Genomic DNA, 26,952 nt, shown 5'->3' on the forward strand with positions numbered 1-26,952 from the left:
TGTATACTGGACATGACAGAGAAGTAGAAGGAAAGCTTTATTGGAAGAGGAAGCCCCCTCAACAGCCAATAGCACTCAGTTAGTGCATTTCCATATGACAATGGCACTGGAGGCTTCTAGTGAGGGAACACTGTGTGAGAATGCCAGATAATCCTGTTTTGTACTTTGCCATCCCTTTGGAAAACTGATAAAGTCTGCATTGGTTCTTAGCATTACTTAATGAATTGTACACTTCTTGCAGCAAAGGCCTACACAACTGCCTGACCTGTGGCTGGAGTCTACCAGCTGCAGGTAGACCTGTTACAGATGCCTTTCATGGACTTTCATAATGCTGTGCTGTTTGGGCAACAACAGGATCATGCATAAAGAACAGAGACAAACTGGCATATTTTGTGCAGATTTACAGTGTGCAACAAGAAATTAAGTGCAAGTACAGTTATGGGATCCATTATCCAAAACCCATAATCCAGAAAGTTCCGAATTACGGAATGCCCGTCTTCCATAGACTCCATTTTATACAAATAATCCAAATTTTTTAAAACAATTAATTTCTCTGTAATAATAAAACAGTACCTTGTACTATATCCAAACTAAGCTATAATTAATGGTTATTGGAAGCAAAACCAACCTATTGGCTTTATTTATTGTTTACATGATTTTTTTTTGTAGACTTAAAGGGGAACTAAACCTCCTTGCTAATAAAAAAACAAACCCTACCCTTCCGAAATTTTCTATAATACAATACTTCAGTTTGGAAGGTCTACTTTATGTATAATGCTGTATATGCATTTACATGAATTTCCAGCATATTTCACAACCTTTTTACAAATCATTTTCACAGACAAATTGAAAATTTTTTAAAGAAGGGGTTTACTCATGTCTTACCTTATGTGCAATATTTCACTTATTAAAAGTTTTGGTCATGCTTTTTACTACACCCTGGCTTATTGTGTTTCCTTCATCTAAACAGCATTGCTGCAGAGTTTGGAAAATAGATAAACTAGAAAGGCATGTTGCCAGTGTCAGCAAATCAAACATGGGAAGCTGCCATGATAAAATGCTTCTAAGGGTTTTTTTTCTGATGGTCTGCTAGGAGTTGTAAATAAACTTTTTGTGCAAGTGAAGCTGCTCCCAAACGTTTCCATTTATTTAACATTAATATCGACAATGACACTCTTCTGTAAGAGCTTTTAATACTGTCAGTAAGCAATTTATAGACTTGCATTTCTCAAAGGATATCTATCTGACTCTGAGTAATATTTCTGTACAGGCAAATGTTCTCTTTGAACTTGACTCTTTTCTTAGCTTAAAATGATAATAGCTTTTAGAGAGTTCAATGCTCTGTTCTTCTTATCCCTTATCCAAACAGACCAAAGTTGCTGCTGCTTCCATGTATAGGGTTTCTATATACTGTACTAACTGAATGGTATTTTACACTTTTAAAGACATTAAAAGGGAGCTTTAAACAACTGAATTATGCATGAATTATTATTAAATGAAATTGCCATTGAAAGCAAACAGTGCTTTGATATCTGTATATTGTATTCTGCACTTCTGGTTCTGACTCTGAAAACAATGCAGGAGAAGCCAGATATCTAACAGAGCAGAGGTAGAACTGACTGCTACATTAACTAACAATGCATTCAATTATATTTGCAAACAAATTTAAAAGCATATAATACATTTAAAGCATATAATTAATAGAATTATGTGATCTCTTATCCATACAGTCCATTTTAAGCAAATATTTAAAACAGAATATTGTACTTGATTGTAACTAAGCTGCAAAACAATGCTATTGGGTTTAGATGATGTTTAAATGATTTTCAGCAGATGATGGCCTTATTTATCAAAATTATTTATCAAAATCAGAATGTTTCTGATTATGTAATTAAAAAAAAGTAAGACCAATCTAGAAACCATGATTGGACCTTATTTATTATTAAAAAATGACAATTTAATCTGATCGGGGACAAAAATGAAAAAATTTAGCCAAAATCCGAATTTTACGATTTTCCAGAGTTTTTCTCCCGAATTGCAGATTTTTTGGATTTTTGCCTGAAAAATCCGGAATTAGCTGGCTAATTCCAGCGCAGACCACAGAAACTTCCAAATAGGATAGGGATCTCTTCCATTGACTTATATACAAGCTTGGTAGGTCTGAGATGCCGGATTTTTGATTCAGACTTTTTCCATCCTCAGGGTATAATAAATCTTGCAATAATCGAGTTGTTTTTTTTCACAAAAAATTTGTATTTTATAGTTAATTTATAGTTAATTTATAGTTAGTTTTTTGGCATTCAGACTTTAATAAATAACCCCCTAAAAGTATGGTGATACAAATTAATGATTGCTTTAGGGGGCACCTATCACAGCCAAAATCAAACACATATTAACAATCTGACCAGTACAATCTAAACAAGATTAATCAAACTACATATATGGTTTTTGAAAAAAAAAACTGCAGTTTTTAAAAAATCACTTACTTTGTCAAATGGGTTCTTTTACTGAGGGAGTCCATACTGTGACAATAACATGCAAATGAGTTCACAAGCATGCTCAGATTGTAGCATTACCCTGAGTATTCTACCCAGAATGGTTAGTTTTAGTTATCTACTCCACTAAAAGTATCATGAGATTTCCATATCTTGTCCCCTGCTGGTGATGTCATTAATGAAGGACACACACTAACTTCCAGACAGGAGGCAGCACTACTGAACAGCAGCTAACACAGAAGTTTGGCTGATTTGAAAATAGCTTAGAAGGGTTGCTAGGCAACCAAGGAATTTCAACTGAGCTTGTGCAAGTTTTCAGAGCTGCAGTTGACTGTGAAGATATAGGTAGGAGGAGGCAGTGAAATCCAAGATGCCTGCCTCAGCTAGGACTACAGTGGAGATAAGGGAGATTTTGCAGAAGGTATAGTGAGCTGATGATTTAGACAAACAATTTTAACCGTTTAAAAAATTGGATGTCTTGAAGTTTCACATTGTGTCTTTACTTGGTAAATTATTTTAGTTATGATTGCTGCCCTTTAAGATCTCTTATCTGGAAATTCCCCAGGTTCTAGTCATTCTTGATAATATATGTCATACCTAGATTAGAAAGTTGATTAAAATTACTAAAATAATTAAAATTATTAAAATGTCATCCAGTTTTTGGGTGAATATCTCCTTTAACAAAATACCGGTTCAAACCGTATAGTACAAATAAATGTTAACTTTCATTAATCATTTGTTAAAAAAAAGTGTACCTCCAATTCTTTTTGGTCAGTTTTTCCTGTGCATTTTTCTTATTGGCAAGCAATAATGTACAAATGTGAAATGGGGAAAGGCAAATTAACTTTTTATGGAGAGGCAAAATGACATTGTTAAAAGATGTTTTAGATCTGCAATAGCATTGCCCTTTCTTGTTAGAGAAAATCCTTTGCACTATGCTACAACTATTCTTCATAGAATAAAAAGGCTCCCATGTTTCCGACTTTGCAACCTCTTACAAACACCACCAGGACATCTTCTCAGATAGACAAGGAGAGGCCTAGGGTGGGCTCAGATTGGATTGCTTGATGTGGAAGTCAGCCCATAATAATGATGTCTGTAGTTTTTTTTCTGGCACTACAGACAGTGTATTTTTTTCTGGCAAAACAAAGTGCCTGGCAAAATTCACATGCAGAATCACAAACCAGGTAAAAATGTCTCCTCATCCCTGATTATTCCCACTATCAGAGCACCAATTATTAACAGGTAGGGATCCCACAGCTGTTCTAAATCACTTTTTATTTACTGTCATAAAAACTATTTTTTTTAAAGCTACAAGTTGTTTGTAGCTTTTGGTGATGTTTTTAAAGAGAATTTTGTGTATAATTGCCTTTCCATGCTTTAAAGGAAAACTATACCCCCAAACAATGTAGGTCTCTATAAAAAGATATTGATTAAAACAGCTCATATGTAAAACCCTGCTTCATGTAAATAAACCATTTTCATAATAATATACTTTTCTATTAGTATGTGCCATTGGGTAATCATAAATAGAAAATTGCAATTTTTAAAACATAAGGGCCGCCCCCTGGGATCATATGATTCGCTGTGCACACAAACAAATCAAACAAACTATACTTCTTAGGTCACATGAGCCAATTAACAGTCAGAGTTCTGTCTTTTGCTTCAACACTTCTTCCTGTTACAGTTAGAGTTGTAGTATTTCTGGTCAGGTGATCTCTGAGGCAGTACACAGACCATCACAAAATGGTGGTTCAAGGCAAGAGATGTAACAGGGCAATATTTACTTAAATATATATTCCAGTTTGATGAGATTCTTTAATATGTCACTTATATTTTCATTTTGGGGGTATAGCTTTCCCTTAATGAATATTCCCTGTTTATATAAAATATAAAAAAAAAATGTTAATCAAAGGCACTGATGTCAAGCAATTTCCTTTGCTTTTCTCAGGGTAGCTATGAACAAAATAATGAGAAAGGGTTCTCCATGTTGATGCTGTATTCCTAAAACCTTTTCTTTTCATGTCTTCTATGCATATTATATACAATGGCTTCTACAGGCAAGGCAGAATATGAAAGTAAAGTTAGAATCAAGGGTAACCCTCATAAATTAGTATGCTTTTTCTAATCATGCAAATATATAATGTATGCATGTATATATACACACATATATAATGTATAGTTAATTATTTTTGTTATATTTATTATTTATAAAAAAGGAAAATATGGTTAATGTGACTTTAACAGCAATACTGTATATCACAACAGGATAGTTAATTGTGCTACTGCAGAGAAAGGGTTAACTCTAGGGCGGTGATGTTCCAGGTTTAACCTTTCTTAAGTAGTGATGGACGAATTTATTCACCAGGCGTGAATTTGCAGCGAATTTCCGAGTTTCGTCGCTGGAGAATAAATTTTGCAAAATTGCAGTGAAAATTTTGCCTGCCGGCAATTCTGACGCCGGCAAAATTCTGGGCACCTTGTCGCTGGCGTCAGAATTGCCGCAGGCGAATTTTGCCCAGAATTTTGTCGGCGTCAGAATTCGCATTTCGCCGGAAATTCGCTAATTTTTCGTCGGAGCAAACGGGACAAATTTGCCCATCACTATTCGTCAGGGCATCCTTAGCTTGTTACAATGTTACAGATATACAGGGCCAGATACAATTCAGTGAGAAAAAGGTTTATCATATGATAACTCATGGACAAGATTCAATTTGAGATTTAATTCAATTTAGAAAAACATCTCACATTGTATCACATGAAAACTATACTGAAGTCTATGTGAAAGAACTGCATCTGAATTAGGAGAAAAGTTTTTTCTCCTTGAATTGAATCCTCCTGTCCATGAGTTTTCACATGATAAACTGTGAGATAACTTTTTCTGGCCCACAGTGTAACACTAAATGCCCCCCTCATCCAAATCAAATTATGATGGGGTTCATTCATCTGAATTTGTATTTATTTGCTTAAATAATTAGCAATGCAAAATCTATTAGACAAAATAATTTACCAGTCACCTTGGTTCTAACCTTATTCCTCATTCATGCTCAATATTTTTTTTTTAATAAAAGAACAATGACAATAAGGCTGTGTGTGTTACAAACCTTTTTAATACTATAAAGAAATCTTCTATGTGAATCTGTAAGTTTTTATTCATCATCAAGCTGCATGCTAAATACTTTTTGCCTCGTAATTTCTACTGTCCAAAATATGCCACCCTAGCGTAATTTCAATTATTAAGGTCATGGAATGTGCTGTTGGAATGAAAATATGAGTTGAAATTGTAGCATTGTGGTTGAAAACAACCAATAACAAAACATAGATGACAATTAGAGGCACTGTAAATGCAGTCTAAATCTTTCTTCCTCTTACCTGTAATATTTTATAAAGGAAAATTGAATTTTGTATCTGCGAAAGGGATGTGTTATTTATCCATATAGCTTGATATATCTCTCAAATGGCATGTAATACATTTTAAAACTATTTTAAGAATGTATTTTACTGTTACATTGTCTATATTTTTTTATTAGGGATATCACAACATGATTAAATGCACAATGTGTCACGGCCGGCACCCAATACCAGAACTAGAGCCAAGCACCGTGGTCAGAGCTCTCTTCACCAGTATGTGTGACCACTTTTGGGCTTCGGAAGGCCCTCCGCCTACTGGGGTGCCACCTGGACTTATGAGTGGGCAAGGCTAGAGTTCTGGCAGGCAATGGGGCACGGCAGGTATCTAGAGTCTTTTGGGCCGAGGATCACGGTTACAGGCAAGGATGAGGCAGAGAGGATAGTCAGACAGGCTGGGTCGAGGCAGGCAGATAGCAAGGATCGTCAGGCAGGAAAGGGTCAAAACCGGGTAACAAGCAGAAGGGGTTCAGGCAATAGAGTAGTCGGTTAACAGGCACAGGTCAGGATTCAGATGGGAGCGTCGTCAGGAAACAGGCAGAGGTCAAAAACCGGATTCAAACAGGTTCAGAATATAGCACAAGGCTCAGAAGCACCAGGAAACAATATCCTATCACGGGCAATGCATAAAGTAAAACTGTACCTTTAAATACATTTGAAATTCGCGCCTTTGTATGACGTCAGCGCGCCTGCGCCTTTAAATAATGCGCATGCGCGCCGCGCGCGCACTAGGACCCGGAAGCCGACGGAGAAGGAGCGCGGCGGCGTGGCGGCCGTCCACGCCGCCGCGACTCAGGTAATTTTCTTACACAATGTCAGTTCTAGAGCATGTTATGGATTTGACCTTAAAGATCACAGTGTAGAGAAATTGCAGATAACCACTGAACTGACTTTTTAAGTATTTATTGATGATTTTCTTGATTGTAGAGAGAAAAAAAAGCTTCAATAGTTTAGCACAAGACTCACAGAACATCAAACAGATACATTTGAAATGTATTTAATGCTTTATGCTTTATTATAGCTTTTTTATTATAATGTTCTGTAGTCATTTAGAGATATTCTTGTGGAATTAATGCTGTACTACATTACTTTGAAAACATGGTCATGTCTTTGTGTTTACCAATTAAATCCTTGCTCATATTTCCTCCCTTATTTATTTTCCTACTTTCTATACAGAGGTACAAAGGCATGGTCCTTGCACCCTGGCAAAAACAAATTTTGTCCCACTCCTCCTGGTGTTTATGCTCAGAGGAGCATCCCAAAATAACTCCTGTACACACAAACATATCCTACTACCTCCACTTCTGTTGGACCCACCATGCTGCCAATCACCCCTGGATGTGCTCTGCCACTGCTTCTGCACCCATATAAATTTCAGGCCTAGGCAAGCTGGTGATACTCTTTCTAAAGATCTTTATAGAAAAAAACCTTCTAAAAAATCCTTGTGGAGGCTTGTTTATTAATAATTGAATTTTAGTAGTTTTAGAGGTAGAAACCATGACTAAACTCGCAAACTCTAAATCCACAAATGTCACTGAATTTATTAAAATATCTGAATATAAAAATTAAGAATGGAAAAAAGCACTGAACAATGCAAAAAAAAAAAAAAACGAATGCCTCAAAAACAATTTGTAGGGAAAAAAAAGTCAAAAACCTCTAAAGATCTGAATTGATTAAAATCTATCCAATAAGATGAGTGCCACTCTCATTGACTTCTATAACTTTTACTTTTTTTTTTTTTTGCATTAAAGATTTTTGTGGTTTTTACTCTCAATAAATCTCATTTTTAAAGCTGTTATGAAATATAGGACAACCACAAATTTTTTTAGATTTGTGGAAAAAAAAATGGAAATTTGATTGTTAGTAAATAGGTCCCTAAGATGACAATTGGACCAGACCCTTTTTCTAATGTTAATTTCAGTAATTTTCTCACTTGATAAAAAGTCATGCAACCCTTTCTTGAAACTTTCAAATACATCTGCCAGAACAGCCTTTTTGCATCTGAAGATGAATCCTGCTTTATTTTTGCAATTGTAAATTAGTATGAGATGACACATTTGGAAATTTAAAGGCTAAAACTAGTGAAGTTTTAGTTCAGTTTCCCTTTGTTTTCTTTTAACAAACACTACCTGATTTCTATGTTATTTATTAGGTAATAAGGATATTTTTTTACGTTTTTCCAGAAGATAAAACATTTATTTATGTGTAAAGGCAGACATATCATGTGGTTTTGATCTGAGAAGCAAATGTTCACTCAAACTGTTTGTTGAAAACTTTTTGCCTGCTGTGATTCTTTCTTCAACAACCAGAACGAGCTGTAAAACTTTAGAGAAGCAGCCATTGTCCTGATGTCTTGAGCCTTGATTTATATAGTTCTTATAGTTCTTCATTATCCTTGACTGACAATCTATGGTAAAATAAGTACATATAAAATATACAGTATTTGTATAATAATACACCCAAACCTCATTTCTTTAGCAGTTCAATATAGTATCATGTTAGTATTATGCACTGGGTACGGCAGACTAAGCAACAGAGCATTGCATTCATTACCATACTGTATGATTCAGACAGATGGTATGCTAAATGTATCATTAGCATTACAGATACTTGATATGTTCCCAGCCAGCTCACTGTGATACTTGTTCAGCTAAAAGACAGTCCTTTGTAAAGTAACTATATAACTTCACTGACTCAGCAGGATTCTCTTGTTTTATCCATTACTATTTTACTGAATTACTTACATTTAAATAGCAGCTTAAGCAAACATTTCCCTTTTAATTGCTGTAAAAAAATAAATGGATATTAGGGTAGAAGATAGTGATAATGAAACATTTCTCTCCTCATATGAACTATGCATTTTTTTATTATGCCCTTAATATATATAATATTCTGTGACTATTCTATGACTTTTTGAAAAGTCATATTTTGCCTTTAGAATCATACTGGGGCTCATTTATAAACTTTGCACAGCGCAGCACGTGGTTATATTTATAAAGCTGGATAAGAGGGGCGTATTTAATGTGCAAACAGAATTGTAAACATTTTTTTGCACTACAAATGCCCATGAGAGCTTGTAAAATATGGCAAAAATTGCAAATTGCAAAGATTTATGCACACACTTGCGCCGCGGCTTTGGTGGCGGAAAAAATATTTGCAAAACAGTTTTGTAAATTGTGAAAATCCTTTTTTTGTGCACAACAGCCTCACACAGTGGCCACACTCATGTAAACACCCATCTAGTTCAGGAAAAAAACATGGCCAATACAACCATTTGAGAATAAATATGTGCTACGGGAACTTTATAAATGACCCCAACTGCGTATTACCAAACTCTCTCTTGCACTTTTTATTTTAAAATCTAAGCCCTGCTACTCTTTTCTTTTCTTAAGACTTTCCTTTATCACACATACACATTTTCTAAATTCCCAGTGCCAGGGGCATAACTACAGAGTAAGCAGCCCCTGAAGCTGCATGGTGGCCCGGGAGGTATAAGGGCCCCATGAGGCCCTAATTCATATACAATTTAAATAAATAATGGTACCGTCCTCTTGACATTTTGGGGCCCAGTAATATCTAGTTACACCACTGCCCAGTGCTTCCCTTTAAATTATTATAAAATAATGTTACTCAAAGAAATGCAATCTTTTTATATACTTGTAAACTCTAATTGATCGGACTCTATTTATAGGGGTATTTTACTGTTATGATCTATGGTATAGACATTGGATGTTTTCCAGAGAAAACACACCCAACCTTGATAGTCTTTCCTCGTGGTTTACTTCTTCCATTCCTTTTATCAGTCAAGCTGCACATAAGGAAGCAATTTTTTTTTTGAGTTAATGACCTTTTTATATGTTATTTACTTGCTATAGTAACCACTGACTGATAGTAGAGTTACACAGTTTGTTATCCACAACAATCCCCAAATCCTTCTCAATTAAACCCCCAATACACATCCTGCATGGAACTTATAGTTTTGCACAATTTAGTTTAGTCAGCAAAAATATAACTAGTACTTACAATGCCGACCTCAATTTCATTAATAAACATATTAAAATGCAAAGGGTCAAGGACAGACTAGTCTGGTACTCCACACTGGTCAGATTTGAAAATGTTCCATTTACCCCCACACTTTGTAATTCTTCAACCAGTTCTCTACCCAAGTACAAATATTATATTCCAGGTTAATATTCCTCAATTTAATCATTAAAACTCATGTGTGGTACTGTATCAAATGTTCTAGCAAAATCAAAGTAAATCATATCTACTGCCACCCCAGTATCTAGGTTTCTACTTCCTTCCTTATAGGATTCAATTAGATTTGTCTGGCAAGATCTAGTATGAATAAAACCAGAATGGCACCAACCTATAATACTGTAATGTATTAAAGTATAGTATCCCTTATTACCCCCTCCAAAGCTTTCCTATCGCTGATGTTAAATTAACAGACCTATAGTTTTTATTAGGCTGAGAACAGGATTTCTTTTTAAATAATGGCATCACATTGGCAATTCTGCAATCAATCGAGCACTATTCTGGAAATCAAAGAATCCTGAAAAATGATCATTAAGCTTTGCTGTTTTAGTACCCTGGGATGAGACCTTTGTCTACTTTCACATGTTCAAATCTTTTCTGTACTTCTTGCTAGGGATGTAGCGAACGTCGGAAAAAAAGTTCGCGAACATATTCGCGAACTTGCGCAAAAACGCGAGCGGTTCGCGAACGGTTCGCGAACCCCATAGACTTCAATGGGAAGGCGAACTTTAACATCTAGAAAAGACATTTCTGGCCAGAAAAATGATTTTAAAGTTGTTTAAAGGGTGCAACGACCTGGACAGTGGCATGCCAGAGGGGGATCAAGGGCAAAAATGTATCTGAAAAATCTGCCTGTGTGTGCTTGGAAGAGATAGTGTAGGGGGAGAGCTGTTAGTGATTTCAGGGACAGATGATAGTAAGTTTGCTGGCTAGTAATCTGCTTGATACTGCTCTGTATTGGAGGGACAGAAGTCTGCAGGGATTTGAGGGACATTTTAGCTTAGGTAGCTTTGCTGGCTAGTAATCTACTGTTCTCTTTAAACAACTGCCATACGTTGACCTTGTAGGCATTGTTTGCCCAGTTTTTTTGGACGCAGCCACTGAAGCACAGTTGCCAGAAAAAATATGCCATATAAATGCTGAAAATAGTCATTTTTCGCCATACGTTGACCTTGTAGACATTGTTTGCCCAGTTTTTTGGACGCAGCCACTGAAGCACAGTTGCCAGAAAAATTATGCCATATAAATGCTGAAAATATAAATTTTTTTGGTTGCAGCCACTGAAGCACAGAGGCCAGAAAAATTATGCCATATAAATGCAGAAAATATGCATTTTTTTGGTCGCAGCCACTGAAGCACAGTTGACAGAAAAATTATGCCATATAAATGCTGAAAATATAAACTTTTTTGGTTGCAGCCACTGAAGCACAGAGGCCAGAAAAATTATGCCATATAAATGCAGAAAACATGCATTTTTTTGGTCGCAGCCACTGAAGCACAGTTGACAGAAAAATTATGCCATATAAATGCTGAAAATATAAATTTTTTTGGTTGCAGCCACTGAAGCACAGAGGCCAGAAAAATTATGCCATATAAATGCAGAAAATATGCATTTTTTTGGTCGCAGCCACTGAAGCACAGTTGCCAGAAAAAATATGCCATATAAATGCTGAAAATAGTCATTTTTTGCCATATACGTTGAGTCAACGTATGGCAAAAAATGACTATTTTCAGCATTTATATGGCATATTTTTTCTGGCCTCTGTGCTTCAGTGGCTGCGGCCAAAAAAACTGGGCAAACAATGCCTACAAGGTCAACGTCGTTGACCTTGTAGGCATTGTTTGCCCAGTTTTTTTGGCCGCAGCCACTGAAGCACAGAGGCCAGAAAAAATATGCCATATAAATGCTGAAAATAGTCATTTTTTTGGTCGCAGCCACTGAAGCACAGTTGCCAGAAAAATTATGCCATATAAATGCTGAAAATATAAATTTTTTTGGTTGCAGCCACTGAAGCACAGAGGCCAGAAAAATTATGCCATATAAATGCTGAAAATATAAATTTTTTTGGTTGCAGCCACTGAAGCACAGAGGCCAGAAAAATTATGCCATATAAATGCAGAAAATATGCATTTTTTTGGATGCAGCCACTGAAGCACAGTTGCCAGAAAAAATATGCCATATAAATGCTGAAAATAGTCATTTTTTGCCATACGTTGACCTTGTAGACATTGTTTGCCCAGTTTTTTTGGTTGCAGCCACTGAAGCACAGAGGCCAGAAAAAATTAAACCAGTAGGGTTTGCACCCTAGTTTGTAACGGTGGCGGAGGGAGGAGGAGGACGCTAAAGGACAGCTGTGTGTGGAGTCATGAGGCTTGAAGAGAAGGACAGCTGCATAGAAGTCAGAACAAGTCTTCCGGCGTGCAGTAACCCTCCGAGATCCACCCCTCATTCATTTTAATAAAGGTCAGGTAATCGACACTTTTGTGACCTAGGCGAGTTCTCTTCTCAGTTACAATCCCTCCTGCTGCACTGAAGGTCCTTTCTGAGAGCACACTTGAGGCTGGGCAAGACAAGAGGTTCATGGCAAATTGTGACAGCTCTGGCCACAGATCAAGCCTGCGCACCCAGTAGTCCAGGGGTTCATCGCTCCTCAGAGTGTCGATATCTGCAGTTAATGCCAGGTAGTCCGCTACCTGCCGGTCGAGGCGTTCTTTGAGGGTGGATCCAGAAGGGTTGTGGCGCTGCCTTGGACAGAAAAACATTTGCATGTCTGACGTTACAGACTGGCCAAAGGGCTTTGTCCTTGCAGGTGTGCTCGTGGCAGGATTACTGGCACCTCTGCCCCTGGAATGTTGATGAGTTCCTGAAGTGACATCACCCTTAAAAGCATTGTACAACATGTTTTGCAGGCTGGTTTGTAAATGCCGCATCTTTTCGGACTTGTGGTATGTTGGTAACATTTCTGACACTTTATGCTTGTACCGAGGGTCTAGTAGCGTTGCGACCCAGTACAGGTCCTTCTCCTTAAGCCTCTTGATACGGGGGTCCTTCAACAGGCATGACAGCATGAAAGACCCCATTCTCACAAGGTTGGATGCAGAGCTATCCATCTCCGCTTCCTCATTATCAAGGACTGCATCATCCACGGTCTCCTCCCCCCAGCCACGTACAAGACCAGGGGTCCCCAAAAGGTCACCACTAGCCCCCTGGGAAGCCTGCTCCTGTTGGTCCTCCTCCTCCTCCTCCACAAAGCCACCTTCCTCCTCTGACTCCACTTCTGGCACCTCTCCCTGCGTTGCAGCAGGTGCCTGGGTTCGTTCTGGTGATTCCGACCAGAAATCGTGCGCTTCCAGCTCCTCGTCACGCTGGTCTACAGCCTCATCTGTCACTCGTCGCACGGCACGCTCCAGGAAGAAAGCGAAGGGTATTAGGTCGCTGATGGTGCCTTCGGTGGACTGACCATATTTGTCACCTCTTCAAAAGGTCGCATGAGCCTGCAGGCATCGCGCATAAGCACCCAGTAACGGGGGAAAAAAATCCCCAGCTGTGCAGATCCAGTCCTACCACCCAGTTCAAAAAGGTACTCGTTGACGGCCCTTTGTTGTTGCAGCAGACGTTCCAACATAAGGAGCGTTGAATTCCAGCGAGTCTGGCTGTCAGAAATCAAACGCCTGACTGGCATGTTGTAGCGCTGCTGAATGTCAGCAAGGCGTGCCATGGCTGTGTAGGAACGTCTGAAATGGGCCGACACCTTTCTGGACTGGGTGAGAACGTCCTGGAATCCTGGGTACTTGGAGACAAAACGTTGGACTATTAAATTTAACACATGTGCCATGCAGGGCACATGTGTTAAATTGCCTAGTCTCAACGCTGCCAACAGATTGCTTCCATTGTCACACACCACTTTTCCGATCTGCAGTTGGTGTGGGGTCAGCCACCGATCGGCCTGTGACTGCAGAGATGACAGGAGTACAGATCCGGTATGGTTTTTGCTTTCCAGGCACGTCATCCCCAAGACAGCGTGACAACGGCGTACCTGGCACGTCGAATAGCCTAGGGGGAGCTGGGGGTGCACAGGTGTGGAGGAGGAGAAGGAGGACCCAGCAGCAGAGTAAGAAGAAGAAGAAGACGAGGTAGAGAGCGATGGAGGAGTAGAGGTGGTGGCAGAACCGCGTGCAATCCGTGGCGGTGACACCAACTCCACTGTTGTTGTTGAGCTACCCATTCCCTGCTTCCCAGCCATTACCAAGTTCACCCAGTGGGCAGTGTAGGTGACATACCTGCCCTGACCATGCTTGGAGGACCATGCGTCAGTAGTCATATGGACCTTTGGCCCAACACTAAGTGACAGAGATGCGGTAACTTGGCTCTGCACATGTTGGTACAGGTGTGGTATTCCCTTTTTAGAAAAAAAATTGCGGCTGGGTACCTTCCACTGCGGTGTCCCAATTGCTACAAATTTGCGGAAGGCCTCAGAGTCCACCAGCTGGTATGGTAAAAGCTGGCGGGCTAAGAGTGCAGACAAGCCAGCTGTCAGACGCCGGGCAAGGGGGTGACAGTCAGACATTGGCTTCTTACGCTCAAACATGGCCTTCACAGAAACTTGGCTGGTGGCAGATGACTGGGAATGGGAACAGGTGGTCAAGGTGGAAGGCGGAGTGGAGGGTGGTTCAGACGGGTCAAGGAGAGCAGAGGTAGAGCAGTAAGATGCTGGACCAGAAGGAGTGTGGCTTTTAGTTTGCCTGTTGCCTTTGAGGTGTTGCTCCCAAAGTGCTTTGTGCTTGCCGCTCATGTGCCTTCGCATAGAAGTTGTACCTATGTGGCTGTTGGGCTTACCAAGGCTCAGTTTCTGACTGCACTCATTGCAAATTACAATGCTTTTGTCAGAGGCACACACATTAAAAAATCCCACACTGCTGACTTTTTGGAAGTGTGCGATCTGGCGGTAACAGTAGAAGTTGGCGGCATTGGCGGCAATGGCGGGTGCGTTGGCCGGCTGAACACAGGTGCCGATACATGTTGTTGCCCTACTGATCCCTGCGGGCTGTCCTCCCTGCTTCTTCTAAGTCTTATTCTCCTACTGCCTCTCTGACTCTCCGTCTCTCCATCTGAACTACCCTCCTCTTGCTCTCTTCTACTAGGCACCCACAAAACATCAATCTCCTCATCATCATTCTCCTCAGATGCATCAATTTCTTCTGACACATCACAGAAGGAAGCAGCAGCGGGGACCTCCTCCTCATCACTCATTATGTCCATCTCTATCGTGTTCTCTGCCAGAATTAAATCTGGTGTAAGGTCCTCATCTCCTTCATCTTCTTCTGGCAATAATGGTTGCGCATTACTCAGTTCAAGAAACTCATTGGAAAATAACTCCTCTGACCCCAGTGAAGAAGGGGCACCGGTGGTGGAGGAAGTGTTACGTGGGGTGGCCATAGCAGTGGAGGATGAGGAGGATGTTGTGGTAAAGTTAGAAACGGTAGAGGATGGGGTGTGCTGTGTAAGCCAGTCAACTACCTCTTCAGCATTTTGGGAGTTCAGGGTCATTGGCTTTTTAAAACTGGGCAATTTGCTAGGGCCACAGGATTGCATAGCAGCACGGCCCCTAGCACGGCCTCTGCGTGGCGGCCTGCCTTTGCCTGGCATTATTTTTAAAAAAACAACAACAACAACAAAAACTCAGTTGGTTTTTCTGGAAACGATAATACACACAGCTAGATGGCGGGTTGAAGAAAACACTGTGCAAATAATGCCTACAAAGTCAACGTATACACTACTACAGCGGTGGATACGGATTACGTAAAATATATGAATGCTGCTTGAAAAAAAGTAACTCAAGTGGTTTTTCTAGAGACGATAATATTATCAATATTTAGACAAAATGTGAACAAGCTCACACAGCTCGATGGCGGGTTGAAGAAAACACTGTGCAAATAATGCCTACAAGGCCAACGTATACACTACTACAGCGGTGGATACGGATTACGTAAAATATATGAATGCTGCTTGAAAAAAGTGACTCCGGTGTTTTTTCTGGAGACGGTAATATTATGGATATTTAGACAGAATGGGAACAAGGTCACACAGCTCGATGGCGGGTTGAAGAAAACAGTGTGCAAATAATGCCTACAAGGCCAACGTATACACTACTACAGCGGTGGATACGGATTACGTAAAATATATGAATGCTGCTTGAAAAAAGTGACTCCGGTGTTTTTTCTGGAGACGGTAATATTATGGATATTTAGACAGAATGGGAACAAGGTCACACAGCTCGATGGCGGGTTGAAGAAAACAGTGTGCAAATAATGCCTACAAGGTCAACGTATACACTACTACAGCGGTGGATACGGATTACGTAAAATATATGAATGCTGCTTGAAAAAAAGTAACTCAAGTGGTTTTTCTAGAGACGATAATATTATCAATATTTAGACAAAATGTGAACAAGCTCACACAGCTCGATGGCGGGTTGAAGAAAACACTGTGCAAATAATGCCTACAAGGCCAACGTATACACTACTACAGCGGTGGATACGGATTACGTAAAATATATGAATGCTGCTTGAAAAAAGTGACTCCGGTGTTTTTTCTGGAGACGGTAATATTATGGATATTTAGACAGAATGGGAACAAGGTCACACAGCTCGATGGCGGGTTGAAGAAAACAGTGTGCAAATAATGCCTACAAGGCCAACGTATACACTACTACAGCGGTGGATACGGATTACGTAAAATATATGAATGCTGCTTGAAAAAAGTGACTCCGGTGTTTTTTCTGGAGACGGTAATATTATGGATATTTAGACAGAATGGGAACAAGGTCACACAGCTCGATGGCGGGTTGAAGAAAACAGTGTGCAAATAATGCCTACAAGGCCAACGTATACACTACTACAGCGGTGGATACGGATTACGTAAAATATATGAATGCTGCTTGAAAAAAGTGACTCCGGTGTTTTTTCTGGAGACGGTAATATTATGGATATTTAGACAGAATGGGAACAAGGTCACACAGCTCGATGGCGGGTTGAAGAAAACAGTGTGCAAATAATGCCTACAAGGCCAACGTATACACTACTACAGCGGTGGATACGGATTACGTAAAATATATTATGGCTGCTTGAAAAAAGTGACTCCGGTGTTTTTTCTGGAGACGGTAATATTATGGATATTTAGACAGAATGTGAACAAGGTCACACAGCTCGATGGCGGGTTGAAGAAAACAGTGTGCAAATAATGCCTACAGGGCAAATAATGCCTAAAAGGTCAACTTATACACTACTACAGCGGTAGTAAAATAAAAAAAAGTAAAATAAAAAAAAAATTAATATTAAAAAAAAAAATTAAAGTTGGTGCTGCTGAACTACTAGGAGCAGCAGATTAGCACACCAGTCCCACTCCCCAACACTGCTAGACTAATAGCACTGGGCTCTTATAGTAGTAGTAGTAGTAGTAGTAGTAAAACAACAAAAAAATAAATAAAAGCAGTCCTTACAAGGACTACTGTTATTGCAGCAGTCAGCAGATGAGATCAGAAGCAGGACAGCTGCCCACTGCAGCTACATACAGAGCACTGCAGTAGAAGGTAGATTACTAGCCAGCAAAGCTACCTAAGCTTAAATGTCCCTCAAACCCCTGCAGACTTCTGTCCCTCCAATAACAGAGCAGTATCAAAACGATTACTAGCCAGCAAACTTTCAACTGTCCCTGAAATCACTAACAGGCAGCAGCTCTCTCCCTACACTATCTCTTCAGCACACACAGGCAGAGTGAAAAAACGCTGCAGGGCTTCGGTTTTTATAGGGAAGGGGAGTGGTCCAGGGGAGAGCTTCCTGATTGGCTGCCATGTACCTGCTGGTCTGGGGTGAGAGGGCAAAAAAAAGCGCCAACAATGGCGAACCCAAAATGGCGAACGTCGCGCGACGTTCGCGAACTTCCGGCGAGCGCGAACACCCGATGTTCGCGCGAACAAGTTCGCCGGCGAACAGTTCGCGACATCTCTACTTCTTGCTGAGTCATCCATCCATCAATAGTTCTTATATTACAATTGAGCCTAATGAAAAGGAAGTTCATTAGCTGCTTAAAAAGACTGAATAAATAATAAAAAATCGAAATGTCTGCTTTTTCCCTACTATTTTCTTTTTCCTTGAAGACCACAAATATTTTTGTACAGATCATTCTGAATTGAGAAAGCCAGTTGGATGACTAGCAAAATGTCTTCAAGAAAAAAGGAAAAAATAATACAGCAAGACCAATTGATTTGACTTATTACTATAGATACACCATGACCTGGATGAATGAGAACCTTTACAGACATTTTCCCTACTTTCATCAACCAATAACCATTCCTCTGATATTAGGGGTCTACCCCTTCTTGTTTAATTTTTGTGACATTTGTGACACTTGTGGCATATTTAAAAATCATATTTGGCTTAAATATGTATACAGTGCATGGGGATGGTATAGTACAGATAGACAATTGAAGTATGGAGAAACTAATCTCACAAAACATGAAATTGATTTACTGTAGGATGATATTTGGAGTGAACAAATATTTGCTGTTCTAAATATTCTATAAATCTTTGTTGCCAGCTGAGGATTCCTATATGTTATGGCTGCAAGGCCTTCTGTATCAGGAAGCTGAGCAATAAAGAACAGGCCAATTCCAAGGTATCCAAGGGGTCAAGCTATTAGTCAGATTCAGGCACAGGTCAGGACAGGCAGCAATTAGGATAGCCAGGAACAAAATCAAGAGTAGCTGGATAATCAGAAATGATTGTAATTAACAGCACAGCTGGGTTCTTAGGAAACTAAGCTCTACAGTCTGGCATTGAATTTGGATCCCTAGCATCCTTTTATTTTTATTTTGGTGCAAGTTTCAAGATGATAATGTCATATGCTGGCATCTTGGGCTTGGTCAGCCAGGGTCACTATACTTCCACAATTAAATTATTCCTTCAACCAATGCAATATTTGTATAATGATTAATATATTCGGTGCTGAAAGTTCTGCTCGCAAATACTATGTACCTATAGACAAAAGCTAAACATAACTTTCCACATACAGAATTTGATCCTATATAAGAACCGTGTGTGCTATAGAGGGGGGAAAGAAAGAATGGTTCATCTGTAACAATACTGCCTACTGTAAGACTTCATGTTCAGAGTTTGATTTACCTACACTATTGCTGTAATTTAAATTTGAATATTCAGATATATATTTGGATATATTTCTATTCTGAAACAATTACGATTTTCAAGTTGCATGCTGGAGGCACATAAGGTTAAGTAAACTTTGACAAAAAGGAGAGCTCTATAAGATTACTCATACTTATCCCCCATGTGTTCCTGATCAACTGTATCTGTTATTAGTGTTACTGATAAAATTAGTAATTACTGGTCCATGAGGAGGGAGAAAAGATTAGGTTGTAAGAGTAACAATAGAATTACTGTTCTAGGCAAAATAGTACATTTTCTAATGCATTATCTTTATTTGTTTTAGCTTTTGTGTTATGATAATTCAAACTGAGTTTTTGTGCGCCACATCATATGATTTAAATTTTTCCCCCTATTTTATTGAGTCTTTTCCCGCACCAGGTTTTTTCAAGGGCATTTATTGATAAATACTGAAAAAAAGTGCATTGTGGTTTGGTTGAAGCGGTTTTAAGAAAATAGTGAGAAACTTGTAGAATTTTAGTAAATAACACCCAAAGAGTAGTAAATAAATATATTTTCAGCATGAAATCCTAGGGCATGAGCAAAATAGAATCCACTGAGCATGAGCTTTATTTTCTTATAACTAATAACTGTGGATTCAATTACTGTCTTCTTAAGTACAGTATGTATATTAATAAATAATATTTGTTATTTATTAATAATATTTTCATATTACATTCAGTACTTATAGGGGCTTGCTGGTGTTTTAAGTATTGGCCAGCATAAAAGAGCCTTAAAGTAAATATTTCACTCTGAATTCATTCATCAACTAAATCTTCTCATATACTGTACAATTCTACATTTCCACTGAAGATATATTTAGGGGCAGATTTACTAAACTCGAGTGAATAGTTCGAACCCAAAAATATTCGAATTTCGAAGTAATTTTTTGGGTACTTCGACCATCGAATTGGTCAAATTCGAACGAATTTGATCGAATTGCATGATTCGAATGATTCAAAGTAAAAATCATTCGACCATTTGATAATCTAAGTACTGTCTCTTTAATAAAATCCTTCGACTCAATACTTCACCAAATAAAAGCTACCGAATTCAATGTTAAGCTATGGGGACATTGTAGATAGGTTTTGGGCACTTTTTATGATCGAATAAAAATCATTCGATCGATAGCTTAAAATCGTTTGATTCGAATGATTTTATTGTTCGATCAAACAATTTTTATTCGATCGATCGAACCTGTTGCGCTAAAATCCTTCGAATTCGATAATCAAATTCGAAGGATTTTACTTCGAGGGTCGAATTTGAGGGTTTTTTAACCCTCGAAAGTTTACCCTTGATAAATCTGCCCCTTAATGTATGTATATTAGATAATATCTATCTGAAAACAAGGTATTCTTATTCAGTCTTTGTCTTATTTTCTAAACTTAAAAAAATATGTATGCAACTTTAATCCTATTTCTTACAGTATTAACAACTAGGGAAGCAGATTATTCTGGGTGTATTTCTCCTTAATACCCATAATCCCTTAATGGTGGAAAAAAAAACATATCTTTGGGTTTAATGTAGTGATATTATGTATGTAGAAATGCATTAATACATTTTGCTTTTAAATTGTTTTCTCTGCATTTGAAGCACATTGGTGGGGGTTATTTTGGCTTCTTTTAGACCATCTAAATTTTTTTTCCATCTAAGATAGAAATGCAAATTATCTGCCTGAAAGGGATTTTTATGTTTTGGGCAAACTTTTCATCTTCGGTTCTCAACGAAACTCAGAAATTCACCATAAATCCACGCCTGGCAAATTTATCGCCCATCACTACATCAAAGTTGTTATCTTATACAGACAGCTAATAATTATATATTTGCTTTCATAGCCAGATAGCTGATAATACAAGCAGTCAATCACAATTCATTAGATAGCTTTAAAAAGGGGTTGGATGGCTTTTTAGCAAATGAGAGAATACAGGGTTATGGAAGATTGCTCATAGTACAAGTTGATCCAGGGACTAGTCTGGCTGCTATTTTGGAGTCAGGCAAATTGGAGAGGCTTCAGGTGGGTTTTTTTTGCCTTCCTCTGGGTAAACTAGCAGGTTAAAAAAAGAGCCAAAAGGTTGAACTTAATGGACGTGTGTCTTTTTTCAACCTAACTTACTATGTTACTATGTTGCAATACACAAAATAAACTTTTTTGTAAATTATATATATTTAGAATATCATGTATAGTAAATTATTCCCTATACATTTACCAATCAAGCTCATATCAGGTTCAAAAGAGATATTTTAGCAAAGAAATACAAAAAAAGAAGTATATCAAAATCATTTCCTTTTAATGCAGAAAATACATAACAAGTGACTATACTAAAAAGATTGTGGTATTTTTATACTGGTTATATAAGTAGTAGTACAACTACATGACAGTATAGGAATAATTTACATTTTTACATCAGCATGTACTTAAATAAGTTAAAGCTAACAGCATATTAGGACATAACATTTTGCAATGTTGCCATGTAATAATTTAGTTTTAGCTGAAAGAGTCATTTAGAATCATTCTGATTTGGTCTCAGTATGTAAATATTGCCTTGACATTTGTAGTAATGAATATTCAGTGTTTTCTGAATTGTGGGCCTGGTCACTCTGCATGCACTTTGCATAAGTCAACCTAATCATTTCATTTTATGGTCCATTAAGAAAGACCTACCCATGATAATGAAATGATCCATTAAGGATACTGCTAATTGTTACCCACTTAAAGAGGACTTGGTAACCTGACAATTTGTTAAATATAGACAGAGCTACAAATTACTCATATTTCTTATATGCTTTTAATACAATAATCCATTTTCATTTTTACAAAAAAAAAAATCTGAGTGGCACTGCAGAATTTCTCTACAGAACTATGAAGAGCCTCTTTGATAGATGTACTGATACATTTATTTTTTGCAGTCACACTTTAGTAAGCAGACTTTTAATTGCAGAAATTTTACATCTTAAGCATGATATATTTTATCATTATAATGTACCTTCCATCAAAGAAAATATGTGAAAAAAGAGTTTTATCCTAAGGCTTTTCAGTCTTCAGAGAAAATCACTTGAGAATGCAATTACTGCAACATTTCACTTCTTCGTGTCAGTGTCTAATCAGTATGATTGTGTGTAGCTCACTCTTATAAATAGTAGGTGTTTGCATATAGTTAATCCTAATAGTCACAGAAGATGATACATTGCATCTGTAATGATAAGCAAAGTGAAATGCATGAATATTTCATTTAAAGATGCAGCAGTCCTCATTTATTATTTGCATCAGAAGTGAGGTGTATAGTTTCTTAACATATAAATACTACTTTGTTGCTACCAATGTAGTTTTTGGATTAGTATTCATAGTACTGTATGTTCATTTGAATTTCAGTGTCATTACTCTGTAGCACAGTTTGGTCTAAATTCCAAGTGCTGTGTTACAAAGGATATGGCAAAAAAAACAAAGGATATGGCAAAAAATATAGCATATTAATTTATTCAGAATTAGCCAGAATGTAGCCCTTATATTTAGGCCATTTGTATAGTTGCTAGAGCATTTATGATATCACTGTTCCTGTTATTCATAAGAAATGCATTTTTTAAAAAATTATGGTAAATACAAAGGATTAGTCATCAATTTCTTTACTTGACTGCCAAACAATATGTTAATATATTGATAAGAACTTGCTTAAAACAGTATTTTACTGTTTTGTAATGTTTATTTTCATTAAAATTATAAAGCCTAGATTTCTTAATGTTGACAGAACACCTCCATGTCTACTAGTCACCAGAGCAGTTAGATATTGGAGAGAAGAGATTTTGGACACTAGCAATTATGAATATATAGGGATTTGATAGGTCTTGCTGTTAGGCAAATTTGCTCGCTAAATAAATATAGGACTTTAGTATTTACACAACAAAATTCTAATTACACTGCACTCAAATGTAAGGTATTGTGCACTGTACACAAATTTACTGATTTTTAAAAAACTTTAGATATTGTTTAAAAAAAATATGATACTCTGTGCATGATGCAAGATTTCATGTATAATTTTGGTTTCTTGCAGTAACTGTAATCTATTAGTAAATGTAAGTAAATCAAAGGTTTGGTTGCAATCAATATTTCCACACACAATAAGGAAGACCACAGTACAATACCCTACAAAGGGCCAATAAAATGAAAAAAAAAAAAAATGAAGCAGTATTCAGTATGAAATTAAATCAAATGTGAAACACTGGCTGTGCAAAAATGTGGGTACCCTTGTAATTTTGCTAATTTGAATGCATGTAACTGCTCAATACTGATTACTGGCAACACCAAATTGGTTGGATTAGCTTGTTAAGCCATAACTTCATAGACTGGTGTGTCCAATCATGAGAAAAGGTATTTAAGGCGGCCAATTGCAAGTTGTGCTTCTGTTTGACTCTCCTCTGAAGAGTGACAGCATGGAATCCTCAAAACAACTCTCAAAAGATCTGAAAACAAAAATTGATCAGGAAATGGAAGGCCACAGGCACAGTTGTTTTAAAACCCAGGTCTGGCAGGCCAAGAAAAATACAGCAGAGGATAGTGAGAATGGTTACAGACAACCCGAAGATCGCCTCCAAAGACCTGCAAGAACATTTTGCTGCATTATATCTGTACATTATTCTACAATTCAGCGCAATTTGCACAAAGAATATCTGTATGGCAGGGTGCACTCACACCACAAACAGAGTCGCTTGTTGTATGCATGTCAAGACCGCAGGGAGCGCGAGGAGTCGCGTCCGCTCCCGGCGGCGAAGATTCCAAGATGGCGGCGCCCAGGCAACCCACGTGGGTTCCGACGCCGGCGCCGTGACGTCAGCGCGGCGCGACGGTCGCAGGCGCGCTGACGCTGGCGCAAGGGCGCCAAATTCAAACATAAAAGGACGCCTGAGGCGCCAAGATGGCGCCCGAAAATAGGATTCTGTTCCCTGAGAGTTTCCTGGGTTCCCTTGCTGTTTTCCCTGCTTATATCTGCCTGATTCCTTGTTGTGACCCCTTGCCTGGACCTGGACTTCGCTGATACTCTGCCTGCCATTGACCCCCTGCCTGACTCTGGACTTTGTTTGTATTCCGCCTGTCTTTTGACCTGTGCTTGGACTTTGATTATTCTCTTGTCTTACCCCTGGATACCACGACCCTGATCCCTCCTGAGGGGCTTCCTCCTAGATCCGGACTACTCCCCAGAGGGGGCTCCCGGCTCCCTGACATTATTTTCGGGCCATGGATCCTTCTGAGGAAGCCACACCTCATGTCGGACGAGCGCTCTGCGGACTGGCATCCCGCATGGAGGACTACGAAAACCAGCAGGTTCGCATTGGGCAAGCACTCGATGTCCTGCTAGCTCAAGTGCCTTCTACGCCCTCCGCTGCTCCACTTACTGGAGATCCCCCCATGGCGGCAGCCTCTACGAACGCAAGCTACCCGACAGGTGAGCCTCGCATTCCACCTCCCCCTCGCTTCAGTGGGGACCCACAAGCCTGCAGGGGATTTGCCACACAATGCCAAATTCAATTTGAGTTCCAACCCACACAGTTTCCAAGTGAGCGTTCCAAGGTGGGTTATGTGATGTCTCGATTGGAAGGCAAGCCACTGGAGTGGGCAACGTCTCTTTGGGAGAAGAATTCCCCGGTGACTTATGATGTTAAAGACTTTCTCCAAGCTTTTCGCACAGTCTTTGATGCTCCAGGTCGGGTTACGAACGCCCCTGCCCGTCTCTTGCAGCTCCGGCAGGGAAGCCGCAGTGTCAATGAGTACGCTATAGACTTCCGAACACTGATGGCGGAGACTTCCTGGTGTGATGACGCTTACAAGGCCGTATACTACCAAGGCCTATCCATCCGCATCAAAGATGATCTCGTCTCCAGAGAGACTCCTGACACCCTGGAAGGACTGATTGCTCTATCTATTAAGGTGGACATTCGTCTCAGAGAACACCAGGTGGAGAGAGAGCGCAGCAGACGATTTTCTCCCATGTTGGCCCCTCGCTTTCAAAGGCCGATTCTACAAGCACCCACTGTCCCTGTGACTCATGTGTCCACGTCTCCCCTGGAGGAACCTATGCAAGTAGGAAAGGCTCGCCTCTCCGAGCAGGAAAGACTCCGAAGACGTATGGCAGGTCTCTGTTTGTACTGTGGTGGGCATTCCCATTTTGCCAACGCCTGTCCTGCCAAAGCCAAGAGTTTTGTACCCCGAGGTATGTCTCAGGTTTCTCATGTAGGGGGCATCACTCGAAGGCCTCAGGAGAAGTATCAAGAAAATTCACGCAGACTTCTCCTTCCTTTGCAGATTCACCTGGCAAGTAAGTCTGTCTTCGAAAGGGCCTTCCTTGACTCCGGAGCAGATGGCAATTTCATGGACGCCTTCTTTGCCGAACGCATGAAGATTCCCCTGCTTCCATTGTCTTCACCCCTGCGAATTACCGCCATAGATGACAAACCCCTGGAGTTTGAATTCGTCACAATGTTCACGGCGGAACTATCTGTACAAGTTGGGGCGCTGCATCAAGAAAAACTTTCTTTCTTCATCATTCCCTGCCCTTCTACTCCAGTAATATTGGGTCTTCCGTGGTTACGTCTGCACAACCCCACCATAGACTGGTCCACTGGGCAGATCTCTCGTTGGAGTTTATTTTGCCTGCAACATTGCCTTCCGCCAAGACCCCTTGAGAAGGTGAATGTCTCCACTGCGGAACTAAAGACTTTGCCCTCCACTTACAAGGGATTTTCCGATGTGTTTTGTAAAAAGTCTGCAGAGTTCCTTCCCCCACATCGCTCCTACGACTGTCCGGTTGAACTCCTGCCAGGAGCTATGCCCCCCAGAGGGCGCACCTACCCTCTCTCTCCTGCAGAGACTACCGCTATGAAGGAGTACATCCAAGAAAATCTCCAGCAGGGGTTTATCCGCCCTTCTACCTCTCCTGCAGGGGCTGGGTTCTTCTTCGTGGAGAAGAAGGACGGAGGCCTTCGGCCTTGTATAGACTATCGGGGTCTGAATAAGATCACCGTGAAAAACAGATACCCTCTGCCCCTGATTGCCGAGCTCTTTGACCAGCTGAAAGGGGCAAAGATTTTCTCCAAGTTGGATCTCCGGGGGGCCTACAACCTCATTCGCATCCGGGAGGGTGACGAATGGAAGACGGCATTCAACACTCGGGATGGGCACTATGAATATCTCGTTATGCCCTTCGGCCTATGCAATGCCCCTGCCGTCTTCCAGGAGTTTGTTAATGATGTGTTCCGAGATCTCCTAGGAAGGTTCGTAGTCGTATACTTGGACGACATCCTGATCTTTTCCAAGGACCTTGAAAGTCATCGCTCCCAGGTGAAGGAGGTACTCTCTCGTTTGAGGAAGAACTCTCTCTTCGCCAAGTTGGAGAAGTGTGTCTTCGAGGTATCCAAGATCCCCTTCCTAGGATACATTATCTCTCCAGAGGGATTTGAGATGGACCCCGTGAAAGTGTCGGCCATCCAGGAGTGGCCTCTCCCACTGAGTACCAAGGCAATCCAGAGATTCATCGGATTTGCCAATTATTATCGACAGTTCATCCGGGGGTTCTCTTCCCGTATTGCACCTATCCTGGCCCTCATCCGGAAAGGGGGTAAACCCAGCCTGTGGCCTCCATCTGCCATAGAAGCCTTTCAGTCCTTGAAAGAGGCCTTCACGTCCGCTCCTGTTCTCCGACATCCCAATCCTGCACTACCCTTCTGCATCGAAGTTGATGCTTCTGAAGTCGGAGCCGGAGCTATCCTGTCTCAGAGACACTCCACTGATGGAAAATTGCACCCC

The sequence above is a fragment of the Xenopus laevis genome, chromosome 5S (assembly GCF_017654675.1).
Source record: "Xenopus laevis strain J_2021 chromosome 5S, Xenopus_laevis_v10.1, whole genome shotgun sequence".
Taxonomy (NCBI): Eukaryota; Metazoa; Chordata; class Amphibia; order Anura; family Pipidae; genus Xenopus; species Xenopus laevis.